A 613-nucleotide genomic window follows, 5' to 3' on the forward strand; every position below is an offset into this window, starting at 1 on the left:
AGGCGCACTCCTGCCATGGGTGCCAGCAGAGCAGGCGCAGTGGGGGCCCTGCCCTGCCTGAGGGGGAAGAAGGAGCTGCTCTGAGGCGTGGCTCGGCCCTCAGCCGAGGACAGCAGCCTTGTGTCCAAAGTCAGGCCAGCCCCGCACGGCCAGTGAGGGCTGATGTGGGTGCGGGCCAGGCCGCTGGCCCTGCGGGTCCGGCAGCCGCATCCCTGGTCTCCTGTCGCAGGAGACTCCATGTCACCGCTGTCCTCTGGATGAGGAACTCGCGGCATCTGGTACCTGGAGAGACTCTGGGAACCGACAGCAGCGTGGACTTTGTCCTTGGGCTACCTGCTGGCCCTGAGGCCTCAGACCCACAGCTGTGGCCAAGTGGGCCAGGGCATCAGTAGAAGGGATGTGTCACTGTGCCTTGTGTCCTGTCGCGCCAGAGCGAGGAACCAGACTCTGCTCCAGTCTGGAGCCACAACAGCGAAGTCCCCATCTGCAGAGAGTCCCATCCCTTGTGGTCTTGGCTTCCTGCGAGATGAGGAGTGGGGGACAAGCGGATTCGCTGGGGTCCACACCAGCCCGCGAGCCAGGGAGGTCTCAGGCGGGACGGAAGAGCCCGCGG

The sequence above is a fragment of the Fukomys damarensis genome, unplaced genomic scaffold (assembly GCF_012274545.1).
Source record: "Fukomys damarensis isolate Sample0158 unplaced genomic scaffold, DMR_v1.0_HiC HiC_scaffold_12, whole genome shotgun sequence".
Classification (NCBI taxonomy): domain Eukaryota; kingdom Metazoa; phylum Chordata; class Mammalia; order Rodentia; family Bathyergidae; genus Fukomys; species Fukomys damarensis.